Genomic DNA, 15,959 nt, shown 5'->3' with positions numbered 1-15,959 from the left:
AGAACAGATAGGCCTTTGTCATTTACTAAGATTATTTTCTTCTTTATTTATTACACTTGTGATGTTGCATCAGTTTACAGGTAAGCTAAGCTACATTTTCAGGATGCATATGCAGTAGTCACAATCTCTCTAACTCCAGGAAGTTTGCAATACTTTTTTGAAAGTAACATTTAGAGATACCGTTAATAGAATCAGGCAGACTATTTTAAGAAATGTTGCTTGTAGAGTAATCCTTTGCTGCTTTTACTAGTTCCTCTGCTGTTGATAGTTATCATTAGCAAAACGATCATTTCCTCACAGGGAATCCTGCCGAGTTACATTTAAAGAGTTTAATATTTACTGCTGTGATGTTATATTAGCATTATTCCAATTGACAATGGATTTCTAGCCTAAGTAAATTAAATTTTACTGTTTGTCTCTGCCAGAAAAAAAAAAATTATGACCTTGTAAGTTGGAGTCTTTGTTAATATTTTAAAGGATTTCTCCTTTTGGGTTGTGTCTTTAAATTGAATCATATCTTCAGATACAGAAGTTTTAAAATGAACCTCCGTGATCACACAAAGACAAAAGCTACATGCTTCTGTCCCAGTCAGCCATTAGAATATCATAATGTGTAGGGGAACAATATGATAAAACTGGGGTGTTTTTATGCCAAAGTAACTTCAGAGACAAATTGAGGGCAGGAATTGAGGTGTATTTGTGGACCGCCAACAGGCACAAACAATAAAAGGCATCCTATTTATTTGAATCTTTTAGATAACTAAAAAAAATTACTTAATGAGCGACCAAGTTATAAGCTGCAGACCCAACCTGTCTGTCTCACTGCAGTGGAGAAAGGTTGCTTTTTCTTAGCAAGTCCGGTTGCCAGGACTTAATATCTAATGATCACTGGGAATAATAATGTAGGAGAACCTGAGGTTGAGTTGCTTTCTCTTTCTACATCAGATATGCTTAGCTATCTCCTGATTTCTTAAAATCCGAAAAGACAGGGACTAAACCAAGTCATCGGTTATTTAAAAGGAAACTTTAAAAGCCTGTAGTGATTATTTTAAAAATTAATAGTTACAGGCAGTTTCCTGAATAGTTTCTTTGGCATCTATATAGTGGATTATTATTTTTTTCTGTTTTCATTATCCAATTCATGATTTGAATCTGGGTTTATCTCCACCCCCTCCCTTCCTTCCCCATTGGAGGAATAATCACTGTTCTTTTCAAATCTCCTAGGATAGCCTTCTGCTCTGCAAAGTTGTAACAAGATGTGACATCCAGTCCTAGTTAATCAGCGTTCAGCCCAAACCCACAGTGGCACTGAAGGAGGTGGGACTTACAATTTGCCCGTGACACTGACCAGGTTTTTAAGGAATAAGAGTGAGGAAAATAGCATAAAATACTTAAATTTTTATGGAAAAGGTATAACTTGGTGAAAAAGCACCATCATAAATTCCCAAAAAGTGTATCTTAATGATACACTTAGAGTAAATCATTTGCCTTGAGAGACAGGAGGTCTCTGGTGACCCGCATTGCAGCCACATGAGACTCCTAGACTAGCTACTTTCAGCTAAATGTACTCTCATATTAATATTTTAAAATGCCATAATGCCTCTCTGAAAACCTCAGAGGACAGATACATCAATTTGCGAGGTCTTCACTCCAGGAAATAGAAACAGGGATAATCTGCCATTAAAAGAAATAGTTCATTATGTCTGCTTCTTGGGAGCACATAAACTATGTCCCTCACATACTTAAGTTGCAAATCCTCACTTTAATGTGAAGGGAAACACCATGCCCCAGAGCTTTATTGTCCCACTGTTTATTAGTACAAAAAGGTTTGTTGTGGTATGAAATCTTAAGCTTGTTGCAGTAATCAATCAGCTTCAAAGAGTCTTTACCCCCAGCCAGATTCATTACAAATAAATCAATTAAACATAAAGTTTCTATTTTCAGGAGGTTCACGATGCAGAATAGAAACAAATGCATCACAGTTAGAGAAGGGAATTTTCCTGGAGCAACGTCTCTTCACAAAGAGCCCTTTTGCCTTTATTACGCTATAGAGCACATGCTGTAGTTTGCTCTTTTATTTTAGTTAATTGCAGACGTTCTTCTTCTTAGCATATATTTTTCATCGGGGAAAAATCACATCCATATGAAAAAGATATGTGGTAAGCTAGAAATATTGCTGGAGGCAGGAAAAAATAAACAATTGGTTTGTGTCTTCTTGTCATTACCAGCCTGAACCTCTCGTGAGGCATTTGGGCAATTTTCACTCTCAAAGCTTTATTGTATTTTTTTTCAACCTCTGTACTAAGATTGTTTACCATGGAGGCAACTCAGTGACAGAAGCGAAACCAAAAACCAAAAACCAAAAACCCCCACAAACCCCAAACTGAAAAAAAACCCTACAACCAACCAAAAAATAAATCAACAATTAAAAAAAAATCTCTCAAAGAAGTCTTTCTCACTATTAAGCTAAAAACGAACTATGCATTCTAAACCAGACCTCCTCTTGGATTCACTCTGGGGGTGTAGTTAGGGGGGGAAATAGGAGTTGCAGAGACATCTTTCATCTTGTGAATTGATAAGTCAAACTTACCAACTGAACATCATAAAAGCACCCATAAGTGACTTCCTTAATTTTTTCATATATTTTGTCCTAATGTGTTTTTAATAAAATTAGCTGTTTGCGGAGATTCCCAGAAGTGAGAGCATTTGGCCGTGAGAGAGGCCAAACCCAAATGATTCCTTACAGAAGTATAGTCAAAGGTCTCATGGCACAGAGGGTGAGGAGGGGGACCAGGATGTGTGGTGTGGGGAGGTGGGGTTGGGCGAATGGGAGCAAATGTGCCTAATGGAATATTTCACTTATATAATAAAATGCTGGTTAGTCAAAACTGAAAAACGAACAGATGAAAAGGCCTCAGCACTCCAATTAAGTGTCTTTCCCTCCTCAGTCAGTGCTAACAGTTGTTTTGATGACATATGATATGCTCTACATATGGTGGCATGTGACAATGCACTTTTGGAGCCATCCTGAAGACGAAGGTAGAGAAACAACCAAACATAATAGGAGCACTTCCTGTGAGGTGACACCCTCTGTTGGCCTCCAAGCAGGGAACTTACTTAGTAGGAAGCATAAAGCCTCTAGTTGAACATTTTCTCTTAGGTGACCAGAGGGTCTTTTAAAGAGTGAAAAAAGAATCACTTTTTTTTTCCCAGGAATTGACAGTGTAACGTCATTGATTTGTTTGTCTGTGATGGGGTTGCATCAAGACCACCCCCCACCCCCTTGGTAATGAAACCTCTGCTCTGAAAATAAACAAAACATGCTGGAAAGAGAAAGGAAAATATCCCCATGAGCCATTGACAGTCTTGTCCAACTTGCTTCAAGGACTTCTTAGATGCATTACTTTCAGAATGGACAGTGCTTCAATTTTATCATCCTTGACAAAAACTTAGTTGTTTTGTCCTGACAGTGTGTGGCAATAGTAAAATATACTAATGACAACACCATGTCAGCTAATATTTATGTTGTTAGAATAGGAGTGCTCAAGGGGCGACTGAGTGGCTCAGTCGGTTAAGCGTCTGCCTTTGGCTCAGGTCTTGTTCCCAGGGTCCTGTGATTGAGCCCTGCATCGGGCTCTCTGCTCAGCAGGGAGTCTGCTTCTCTCTCTCCCTCTGCCCCTCCCCTGATTCATGTTCTCTCTCTCTCAGATAAATAAATAAGATCTTTTTTTAAAAAAAGAATATGAATGCTCAAGGGAATAATGAAATTGTATTTTAATCAAGCAAATCAGAACTCTTTATGGTAATTTTTGGTATTTACTAATGGACAGCATGTGTGTATTCAGCTGACAGTTTTCTATGTGAAAACAAACGTATTTTTCTTTACCTTTGTTATAGAAATGTCTGCTACTAAATCAGGTATTTAGTCATTTTCAAACACCTCTAAACTTCCTAGAATTGGCTTGGAACATATTTCAGATACTGTAGAGATAATTTATATGTGATTTAGTTATATCTCTTTATCTAAAAGGTGAAATATAGAAAATACTTCTTAGAAAGTCAATATATTTAAGTTAGAACCAGCATCAGGAAACAACGGATAAAACATTAAGTATAATAATTAGATTATTTTTATAAAGGTAGTTGATTCAAAGTATGACCAATAAGGGAATTTTGCTACTTCCTCTTATATCCTTACTGGAACTAATTCAGATTCAATGGAAAGCACTGTATGTTCTTTTATAATAAATGAGGGCCATTTGAGGGTGTTTGAAATTGGTAATTTTTATAAAATATTCTTCTATTTTTATAGAATATTCTAATAGAAGCTTAGACTCTATCCTTCAGCATTAAAATAATTAAGAAATATACTCACACAAAATAATTTATCAATCAAAAGATTTTAAAATTTGTAACATCTAAAATATGATGTGTGCTCTTCTCAAAACACATATGCTTTGCCTATTTTAACTGAATTAGTAACAGATCAGTTTGGTAAAATAAATGAAACCAAAAGTGTAGATATAGACCAAATAACAGTGTATTCTTTACAAGCAAACAGTCATGAAAAGCAAACAAAAGTAGGAGGAGGATGATGATGGTGATGATAAGAGATAAAGATGAAGAAGATAAAGTTAGTGTGATTTTGGCATCATTGACATCTACCGGAAGTTCCTTTGTAACCACAAATAACCAACACGTGAACTAATTTGTAACCACAAATAACCAACACGTGAACTAATTTGTAACCACAAATAACCAACACGTGAACTAATTTCTTAGGGATAACTCTGAATTATGGGAATTAGACCATGAAATATGTCCCTCCATGCTATTACCAGTACAGAGGAGAGTATTTATCTTTATATTTGTTGTGATAGGAATATTTGTACCTATTCATTCAAAAATATGTTATTAAGCTGTTTACAGAAAGGTTCAAGGATAGGGATACTACAGACCATTCTGATTCGATGATTTGAGAGATTTTGACCCAGTAGTGATAATTTCTAGCTATTTCAATTGCAATGTTGGTATTATGATGAAAGTTTTTCAGGAAAATTAATAGAATGGAAATTTTATTAATATTTTTGCTCATCCACAATTTAGAAAGAGAAACAATGATTGGGGATGAAGAAATAAATATCCTAAATTCTTCTTAAGCATTTTCTCACTAACATAAAAAGACATTTGAATGAGCAGTATGTTAACTGTGCCTGAAGGCTGCCCTGCTGCTCTTGTGGGAGGTTAGACTGTGAACCAGATGAGCTCGTCAGACGGAGGAAATTTGGTAAATAGCCTTGATGCCAAATCCAGTGAGCCCTCACGTATGTAGTTGGAGATAAAAAGAATTTCCTCTTTGTTAACTGATCAGTTTACACATTATTTCTATTTTAACAAATTATTCCTCAAGAGGCAGAGTAAATGGATCTCAAGAACACTACTCAGAAGAAAATTTGAATCGGCCAGAAGGCAAAGGATTTTTTTCTTGGCAGTCTTTAAACATATGTATATATGTACACACACACACACACACACACACACAGCATGTGAATCTCTGATTCCAGCCAGCCATAATTCTTTCATCTGTACAGCATACAGAGATTGTTACATAGCTATGGACCCAGGAAAATAATTCACTTCAGTATCCAGAAAAATTTGTGCCTCTATGTGTCCTCTTACTGTAATTATTCTTTAGGTAACTATCGCTCCAAGTCTTCCCTGTCATGACAAATAATTCTGATTCCCAGGACTTCTTATTGGGTTTTCTATGATCCATTAAGAAATACATTACTTTAAAAAATTTAATGCATTTTCTGCTGAGTCTGACTGAAAGTATAGTCTGCCCACTTTACTACAGTGTTTCTGGCTTCTTGGCAGCTGATGTCAAGAGATGGATGACCAGTCTTCTATGTCAACCTTAGAAACAGAGCATCAGGGGCATGTTTGGACCTGTCCAGATCTGTTGAGATGTGGTTAGTGCAGAAGCTTCTCTCAGAAGACAGTTGGAACAGAGTGCTTTAAATTCTTTGCACTGTAATAGAAGGTTACTTTTAGTATTAGAGAAAAACTTCATTCCATCTCAGCCTGATGAAACCTCTGAGCTCACTATGCCAGTTCAATGTTTAAACTCAGGAATATCAATGGGCGAATTTTAGCATATTCACTTTATGAAGGAGTTCATATAGACAAAAGGTAAATTATTGAATGTTCAAACCAGTTGGCTCATGGATCAAAGATAAGATTTAGCGTTCTTGGCTAATAAGTGGGAAAAGAAGCTTTCAAAGCCAGAATGGAAAACTTGGATAGAAGGTGGAGGCAGTAAATATAGCTATTATAAAAGTCTAGCAGGGAAAGATGGGATAAAAAGAAAACTGTGGAATAGAGAAGAACTTCAGGATTGAGTAATAGGAAAATGTTTCTCCAAAGTATGGTATTGAGGGTAGTGGACAAAGAGGGAGAAGCTCACCATGAGGGAGAGCGAGGTGAAAACAGGCAGGGTCTCTCTGGAAGGCACTCGGGGGGTCAGCTCATAGTAAAGGAAGAAGGGTTGCTCTGTAAGTGGGGCTGAGCCCCGAGTACAGAGGAGGAAATCACTGCAATGGTTTTGCTCTTCAAAGGAAAGTAAGTAATGGACTAGTCTGTTCAGAGTGAAAGAGAGGAGGGGTATGCGGAGATTGAAGAAAGGTAAAATATTTAGAATCTTTTTCATGAGGAAAATGTGAGAAGATTCAAATGAAACCAAGGAAGAATTAAATCAAGAGATTTGAGATAGCCACTGTGAGCCCAGTTCAAGTGAGAAAACTCTATTTCAATTCTATTTTTAGGCTGCTCTGACCTACTTTGAAATCCCCCAAATGCTCACTACTTTTCTGCTTTCTCCCTGTGAGGTCATACATGACCTCTTTGCCTCATGGAAAAAAAAAAAATATTCCAAATCTTTTCCACCTCCAAAACCAAATTTCAATAGTTCCTTAGATCTAAGCAAACTAATGTGGTCAATATGCAAATATAGAAAGAAATGCTAATGGCTTTGTCTATCTTCACAATGTCTTTTAACTGTGATTCTTTCTCAAGTGAAGTTATTTTTCAATAAAGTAATTTAGAAAATATTTCTTTTTTAAAAAATTTTATTTATTTATATGAGAGAGAGCACACAAGTGGGGGGGAAGGACAGAAGGAGAGGGAGAAGCAGGCTCCCCACTGAGCAGGGAGCCTGACATGGGACTCTATCCCAGGACCCCAGGATCATGGACTCCAGGATCATTACCTGAGCCGAAGGCAGGCACTCAACCCACTGAGCCACCCGGGCACCCCTAGATGCTAGAAGAAAAACACAAAGTTTGGGGATTTTCAGGCGGGATAAGGGGCTTGTGAGTCAATCTCTGTGGCAGTGGATTTTGAAGGATTCCTTATATTCCATCACATCACATAATTGGCCACAGGTAGTATAACATACATTTTGTGTTTATATGTAGCTATACAAAATATCTAGATGATTATCTATGTTCTAAATATTACCTGTGCATTAGGGATATTTTTTCTTCCCTGAAAAGCTAGGGAGAAAAGACTGGGCTGTAGCTGTATAAATATTTCTCTGTAATCGCACAGTGTATAAAAATAAAATGACACTTTCAAAATACTTTACCCTGAAAACTTTTCTATTACTCGGGAAGCTCTTCTTAACTGCTTCCTTCGAGTTTGGTTTGTGATTTACTGGGACCATTTAGAGACAGCTCATATTTTCTAAGCATACTATAGATATTTTAATGCCTTAATCAATTTTTGCCACTTTAGTTTCTCTACTGGGCTAGATTAATCTTCCACTATGTTCCCAACTTTCAAAGAAGATCACTTATCAAAATCGTCTTTACAGGAAAAAATGAAGCTGCAATTAAAAAAAACACACTCATCTCTCCCAAGTCATATATCACAAATATTATTAACTATGATACAAACAGCCTTAAGAATAAAGCTTCAAAATACATGTGTTATTCAGTTCTAGAAAATGTGTAAAAATGCATATTGTTTGCTTTTCAATTTAAGCTAATTTGATTTTCGGCTTTACTCCGCTAATGTGTTATATGTCACTTCCAAAATAGTAGAGATATCATACCCAAAATTTGTGGTATGGGTGAAATCGAGGTTTTAAAGCAGAGTAAATGAAAGAAAGTGGGAGAAATTGTGGGGAAACCTCTATAAATGAATCCCCAATATCTGATATGGGGAATATTTTATTCTGGAGGCCCCTGATTATCTTCCCCAGGCTTTCATTTCCACTGTGAGCTCCTCTGAGCTTATTTGGTTCCAGCCTATGTGTGCTCTCTCCTCTGGACCACAATTCTCCTCACCTTGCTTTCCAAGAAGGCCTCAGCTACTATACAAGGGACTTAGAAGAAAGGGAAAGTTGTTGCTTTGCTCTTCTGCTGTAAGGGCGGAGACAATAAATTGGATTGGCTACTTTTTTTCTAGAAATAAAGGGGTTCCATGAATATTGGTACTGCCTTGCTTATCAAGGCACTAGATCAAGGTACTTGATTCTCAACACCCCCCCCCGCCCCACTTGGGTAGCTATCGGTAAAGAAATAAGCTACATTCTTAATTTGGGTACCAGCAAAAGCTACTTCTCTAGGTCTTCTTGATGCCTATATTGATAAACATATATGAAGATGGACATAACAAGCAGTCCAGCCTTGGGTTCCTAAGATCATGCTCAAGGAAATATTATAAAGCACTTGGAAATTTGACAAGAGCATACATTTTCAAGGAATAAAAGAAAATTTGGGGCACCTCAAAAACAAATTTAAAATTGTTCTTACCTGGAGTTAAACTTTAATATGGGAAGATTTCTACACCTCCACTCCTTTGAAAAATTGCTGTTGCTTCATAAGTTTTGCTGTGGAAAAAAGGTTCAATAATTTCTATAAATATTATCTAGAGATGTGTTAATTACTGGAAGGCTTTGTGGTCATCATTTGTTGCTTTGGTGAACCTAGAAATATGTTAACTCTGAACAAGAGGCAAGAGAGGAAAAAAGCTTTGAGCTGAGACTCAAGGTAACTGGGGGAGTTGGGTTCCTGGCGGGACTCCAGGGTTAACTTTTTGAAATCAAGCACAGAGTTTCAGTGGGCCTTAGTTTCGCTAGCTTTAAAATGAAAACTCCAAACTAGAGTACTCTCTGGGGTTTCTCCTGGCGTTATGTCTATGTCAGAAAGCCTTTGTCCAAAGTAGTAGTTTTAACCATTCAAAAAGGGTCTACAACAAGGAACCCCTGACAAAGGATTAGAAAAATATCAATTCTTTAACTACTCAACTTCTCTGATTTGCCTTGAGGTATTCTTTTTAAAAAACACATATGCATGCAGCTGTAGGTGAAACCTATATTTTCTTTCCTTGCTTTTTACACTCAGGACTGCCCAGTAGAGCCGTGAGAGTCCATTGTCGCTCACCAAAGTCCGATAAGAAGGGCAGCTTGAGACTATCACTTAGAAAACAAAATCTGGCAGATGGGAGACATCCTGAGTGGGATGGGGGTGCTCTTTCCATCTCTTGTTTAATTGAGTTTGCATATTTGGAAGCCCATTGATAGGTTAAGTAGAAATCTGATTCTATCCCTGGAAAGAAAACTGTTAATGATATGCTACATGAACCTGTTTTCCTTTTCTGCTCAGCAATTTGTATAGGCTCGCTCCTTATTTGTCTCTTGATAACCTCATCAATCTCATCCATGCCCTCCTGACCACAGTGCCTGATTGCAGTAATTCCATTTCAGGGGGGCTTTTAGGAGGACGTGGCTTTTGCATTTAGCTAGAACTGCACGATGGAGTGATCGTTTCTTCCCGAGAGTGAGCGCCGAGATCATATTATGCTTGCCTTGATTTCTTTGTAAAGGCTGCCTATAGAATTTCATATTGATTTTAAGCTGGCGCTGTTTCATTTTTAACTCCTTTGTAAGCCAGGAATCCAGTTATATTAGCCTCTCCTCCCTGTCATTCTGACAGGCATTGGTTACCTGCTTTTTGCAAGCTACTCCACAGTAGCTCTTTTGATAGGGAACTTGTCGCCTTTACTCTTTTACGTTGTTGTTTTGTTTGCAAAGTGCAGACCAGTGCAGCGCAAGGTTGCAAGGCTAGGATGCAATGAACAAATAACATACAAATGCGAAAGCAAAGCAGATTGGTATTTATGCTGAGGATTCGTGGAGGCCCTGGCAGCTTTATACTGCTCCAGAGAGGGTTTTGAAGAAGTGAGGTTTGCCAAGTAATATGAAGCAAGGCCCAATTGTCAGCTGAACAGTGAAAGATGGCTACAGGTGTGACATACTGAAAGCATACCTTAGTTTCAATGTTTATCAACTGGCTGTCCTCCAGAAACTCAATTTGGTGTCATTTGGCAACAAGTCTGACCAAAAGCAATGCGAACTTACAAGTGGTACCACCACTAAGAGTACAATCATTTTGTTGTGCCTTGGAACTTACAAAGCCTTTCAAATCCTTTGTCTCGTTTGTTCTTCACAATGGCCTTGGAACCCTGGCAGAGAAGGTATTAATACGCCATTTTAGAGATAAGGAAACAGAGACCAAGAGAGCACAAGTTAGTCAATCAACAAATACAAGAACAAACCGGGGCTGAAATTTCAGGTTACTAACACCAAACCTGTTGCTCTTTAGTTTTGCGGCGATCTGAAGTAACGTGACCAAAAATATAACTTGCATATTCTTTGCATCGCCTTTCGATTTACAATTCCTTATTTATTTCCTTGTCTTTGTACTTTCGGGGTGTACTTTCAGATTTATCTCCAGCACAGCGGAGTTACTTTGATCACAAAGGAGAATGACAGAAATCAAGGTCTCCATGTTAAGCATATTATTCTTAACCGCTTAGAGAATTTTCCCACTGGATTGCCCTATTGTATTTTAAATTTTATTTTAGCTCTATTTTCTCGTCTGTAATGTGAAGGGGTTAGGCTCTGTTCCTCTCGTTCTACGGTACTGTGATTAGGAGAATGCGAGGTGAAGAAAGAATCAGGGCTGCAAGTGAATATGATTATCAGGGAATCACAAGTACAGTGCATTATGCATGTTTTAAAACTGGATATAGTATTTATATTCTAAAGTGTTTCCTATGAATTACTTCATCCTTCAGTGTGCTGTTTAAGTCATCCTGCAAACATAATCCTCTCACAAATCCAAATCAATGTGTTTGTCCTCCGTATAAGATACTTAAAATTTTCAAAATGTGTTTATGTCCAAAGACAAAATGTTTAGTTTTATAGAATTCTCTCAGTTGCTAGAAGGCTTTGTAAGGTTGACTCTAAATAGCCACTAAAATACTTACATTCTCCCCTTAGTCACGACTTTCTAGAATGCTTAAACATTAGCAATCATTTTTAATTTAGTGATCCTATATTCTTTATTTAATGTCTTGCTGCTATCCTTAAAACCAAACCATGTAGCTCAACTTTCAAGAACAAATGAACTTTGACAAGACTTATGTTGGGTTCAATCATTTGTGTTATAAAAATAGTTCAAATTTTGGGGGTGCATCAGTGGCTCAGTTGGTTAAGCGTCGGACTCTTGATTTCAGCTCAGGTCATGATCTCAGGATCTTGAGAGCAAGGCCCGAGTGCGGCTGCGCACTGAGCATGGAACCTGCTCTTTACCTCTCTCTGCCCCTTCTCTTTACCTCTCCCTCTGCCCCTTCCCAGACTGTGCTCTCTCTCTCTCTGGAAAAAATAAAAAAATAAATAAAAAATTCAGATTTTAAATGAGATAAATATCCATTTCCTATTTTCATAATGGCCCTTATTGCATACAGCTAGACTGATTGGTCATAGCAGAAATCTATTAAACTAATTATTTCTTAGCTGCTAGGCCTAGAGGAACTCACAATATTCAGACTTAGAATAAAATCAAATTCATAAAATCTGCTCTTTTAAAGCTCTTGGATAAACACTGACTTTGAAAGTCTCTTGGGTTTCACTTCTGGGCTTCAGATATGGGCTTTAGAAAACCAGTAACATCAATGTCAATAAAGCAACCACCAGAACACAAAGCCCAGGGAAAGACATTTAAGGAGTAAAAATTTCTCTTTTTTTTACCCTTCAAATTTAATTTTTATAATGCTATTGGTAGATTCCCCATGATAAGCTCACAACTTTACCTTTCATCTTCTCATTTCTTTATGAGTTCAAGTAAGTAGCGACTCAAATTGTGAGGACACTTAGGGCTTAATTTCTGTTTGTAATTCCTGCCATTTCACAAGAAGAAGTACAAACCTGGGCTATCTGAGTCTTTTTCAACGTTTGTACATGATTTCAGCAGAGAATTTATTTGCTGCAAAAGTTATTAGACTCCTTTTTTTTAATTAACATATATACTGAAATTTTCCCCAAGATTTTTGACATGATGGGTTTTTCTTCCCTTAAGTTTGATTCCAAGGTGGGTGTGACCAACACTGGTGAAGAGCAAACATACTCCCTTAATAAAATCCGTAGTTCTTGTCACATCTGTGCAAAACCATGGCAGGGAAACCTCAAACCAGACAAAACTTAGCACTTTTTCTAAAAAAATGCCATTCAATATGCAGTTCTTTTCAATATGCAGTGTTTTTTTTTTTTTTTTTTTTTTTTTTTTATTAAATGGCTTGTAGAGGTCTGAATGTTTCTCCATGAGCCTGGGTCACCTTCTGTGCACATTGTGGGTGATTTCTGGTTTCAGATGGAACTGTTACTAACTCTCAGTGTGCTGAGATTTGCTTTGAGTCTTGGTTTATTCGTGTTGAAACTCAGGAGATATAAACTGAAATAAAAATACTGTGTTCAAAGAGTCTCCTGAAAGTTGAAATCACCCAGCCTCACGCAGCCAGCCACTGTGATCCTCTGACCAGAGTTTCTGGGAGGCTTACTGTCAGTGAAGTCATTAACAGAGTAATTACTCCAAATTTTTATAGGCACATCAACTGGTGATGAGACAGCATGGTTTAACTTTTCTAGTCTTCTTGCTTATATCTCAGCTTTATTTTCTGTGAGGCTTGCTCTAGTACCATCAGAGGAAAAGGACCAAATATAGGCAGGCAGAGTCCCAACTCCAGAGTGTGCCTTCTGACTGATGTTTCCGATAGAGAACCTTCGAGTGGACATAAGAGGAACCCGCTGTGGGGGAGCACATATTGATGACTTGGTTGGCAGGACTTCCCCGCTGAGTGCCAAGCTACAGATGCACTCCCAATCGATTCCCACACAGCTACAGTTCAGTGAACTATTCTGAAAGAAAAGAGCATGGCCTGGGGGCTGTGAGATCCAGAATCATCAGAGGAGGGTCAAATCTCTAAAGAGAGCAGAGCTACAGTAGACCTAAAGAGACAAAGTGGCAAAAAATAAGGAAGAAATAACCAAAGTATGTGTGAATGTATTTGTGTATGTAAAATAGGGGTGATAAAAACAGACACTGTGTTTCTTCACTGCAGTGTGCTTGTGAGTAGTCAGATAGGTAGGGGATTGCTTATGTACTAGAGACTAGATACGGGCTGTTGAATTAAATGAGCAAATAAAATCCTTTAAAAACCCCCAAATACTGAACAAACAAAAAGTGAAATTATCATGTACATAGTATACATAACTTTCTAATAAATCGTTTTTGAAATAAGAGTAATTATGGCTTGGAAACTGAAAATATGGGGTATTGTGTTTTGTGATCCACTTCTATAGCCTTGAAATTGTCCTGTGAGAGCCCTTTCTTTCTTTCTTTCTTTTTCTTTCTTTCTTTCTTTTTCCCTTTCTTTCTTTCTTTCTTTCTTTCTTTTTTCTTTTTCTTTTTTCCTTTCTTTCTCTCGCTCTTTCTTTTTTTTAAATATGGAACACTTCATGACTTTGCCTGTCATCCTTGTGCAGAGACCATGCTAATTTCTGCATCATTCCACTTTTAGTATATGTGTTGCCAGAGGGAGCACCATTTCTCTCTTTCTTTGTGTGTGGTTCATATGTATATTATGCTTACATATATGCATATGTAATATACAAAATTAACTTTTTAAAATTTTAAATTCAGTATAAAATATTGAATACATACATACCATACACATATACATATGTATGTATATATACGACTTATGATCTCATAAATGAGAACTACTGGAGAATGAAAAAAAAGTCTGAAGACAAATTTTAAAATATAAAAGATTTTATATTCAACTTAAAAACTAAGGTAATAAAACATTCACTTTTGAAAAATTAAAATGAAAACTATTTGATTTTTCATGTAGTTTGAAATGCCTACATTGATTAAAATGGACAGAAGTTTCAATCTTAAAATAATGACTTTAAACTCAATATAAAGTAATTTTAAAAGCAGTTTTCTAGCAGAAAACTGGAAGAGCCTATTTTTTTTGTAACAGATCTTTAATTCAATGATTGAAAAATCTGTATTCTATTAAAAATGCCACAACGTTTTCTTGATGCTTACATTCTAGCTATTAGATTGGGAAAGAGTAACTGGCTGACTTAGGTAGAAATGCACAGTTGGCTGAAAAACGAAGTGGTACTAATTCCTATAGTAAGCATCTTCGAGTAAAGAATCAAGATCAATGAACAAAAAAGGGTCATATTTAACTAATGCAAAAAATGTAGACATCTATTTTTAGTTGGTTTCATAGGACGTGGGAGAGAAGGTATGTACGGAATGAAAATTTCGAGCCGAAGTTCTAAAATAAAAATGAGTGGTTGACAATATTGTGAGATCTTTCTTGAAAGTGTCATGGGCAGCCTTTTTTCCAAGGTGACACAGACACAAGTAAGGAGCCTGAACAATTTAACTGCACACAAAATAGCAGTCAAATGTCTATCCCTTTTTCCTTGGACACTTTTGTATTTTATACTTTTATAAATATACAGTTCTTTTTAACTTAAGCTTTTCAAAATAATAAAAACTGATATAGCAACTACAGGTTTAATAATTACTTAATTTACATAATCTCACTTTTATCTTTGATTCTTCCAAGGAATTGTGAGGTTATTATCTCACTTTGCAGACAAGAAGTCTATGTACATGGTGGAAATACTAAAACCAAAATATTCATTTAGTCATTGTCTTCCCTGGCACACCTCAATTTTTTGCAATGTAGTGCTGCAGACATATTACATATTTAATAAATACTTCATGAGACACTGATTCATCGATTATTATTTACCATGATTCTTGTCTTGGGAGATATTTACAACCATGGCTAAGAAAACAGAACAAATACCTCCTATTTTTCACAAGCTCCCTTGGACTTTTCCAGCTTTTCAGGAGTCAAGCCCAACAATGATGAGATCAGCAAACCTCCCTTGAGATAAAAATATCTTTTCCTTCCTCAGAATTCCCCTTCTCTGTCCCCATGGCACCCTGCTCAGTGCAGTGCAAACAGTCGATGGGCTCACTATCAATCACTAAGGACTTACTGAGCACCTGTTCTGAGAGGCACAGTGTGCAAATTAGCTCTGGCCCGAGGCAGGAGCTGAGGAAGGCTGGTTTTTCTTTTTATTTATTTATTTATTTTAAATTTTTTAAAATTTTATTTTATTATGTTGTGCTAATCACCATACTGGCTGTATGAATTTGAGCAAGTCACTTTCTCACCTGCTCTAGAGTTCAGTTTGCTCATCTGTACAGTGAAAATGCTTCACACGTTAACTCTAAGATTCCTTCTAGGTCTGATGGTCTCTGCTTCTGCTTACAGCATCTTTATTTCTTGGGGTGGGGGTGGGAGGACATTCAGGGAAATAAATCTGGGAGAGTGGAAACATTCTGGAACATTCTGAAATACAGTTTAACTTACCCCCCAAAAGTACGCATTTTATTTTTCTCCTCAACTGCTTTCTTATTTTTAGGTTTATGTTTTCAAAATGACACCTTCTGAATAAATAGATGGGAACAATAAAACCAGCTATAAAAACAACCCAGTAAGGCGGCAATACAATAGGA

At 36.9% G+C, this 15,959-nt stretch overlaps 1 non-coding gene across 1 annotated transcript; it reads right to left on the bottom strand.

Moving 5' to 3' along the window:
* Positions 1–13,843: 13,843 nt before the first annotated feature.
* Positions 13,844–13,947, bottom strand: LOC112820483 (U6 spliceosomal RNA). The gene has a single exon (XR_003207154.1). It is a non-coding gene; the product is annotated as a U6 spliceosomal RNA (small nuclear RNA).
* Positions 13,948–15,959: the final 2,012 nt, after the last annotated feature.

This window comes from Callorhinus ursinus, unplaced genomic scaffold (assembly GCF_003265705.2).
Source record: "Callorhinus ursinus isolate GAN/ISIS: 27379988/994484 unplaced genomic scaffold, GSC_fseal_2.0 scaffold3, whole genome shotgun sequence".
NCBI lineage: Eukaryota > Metazoa > Chordata > Mammalia > Carnivora > Otariidae > Callorhinus > Callorhinus ursinus.
Note: the sequence above shows the minus strand (reverse complement) of the source record. Positions and strands in the feature narration are given on the sequence as shown.